General features: G+C 34.9%; 1 protein-coding gene across 3 annotated transcripts in view; it reads right to left on the bottom strand.

The window, feature by feature from the left end:
* The window catches only part of LOC119585791 (protein stoned-A-like), a 53,700-nt gene that overhangs the window by 8,859 nt on the left and 44,612 nt on the right, over positions 1–229 (bottom strand). The gene's annotated exons all lie outside the window — the stretch shown is intronic.

Raw genomic sequence — 229 nt, forward strand, 5'->3', positions numbered from 1 at the left:
AGCAAAAGATTGCACAAATGCAAACGTCGCACACTTGCACAAACAAGCAAATGCAAAAACACACCAATATACAGTAAATTCCCAATACAGACTATTATCGCTTATATCGCCCGTAAGCCTCTTCGTAAATCAATAGATGAAAGATTGACATTAAAGCAATGAATTATGTTTCCCAAATATTATAACATGACAAATCGTCTGCGCACACAATAAGGAAACGTGTTATTTT

The sequence above is a fragment of the Penaeus monodon genome, chromosome 20 (genome assembly GCF_015228065.2).
Source record: "Penaeus monodon isolate SGIC_2016 chromosome 20, NSTDA_Pmon_1, whole genome shotgun sequence".
Taxonomy (NCBI): Eukaryota; Metazoa; Arthropoda; class Malacostraca; order Decapoda; family Penaeidae; genus Penaeus; species Penaeus monodon.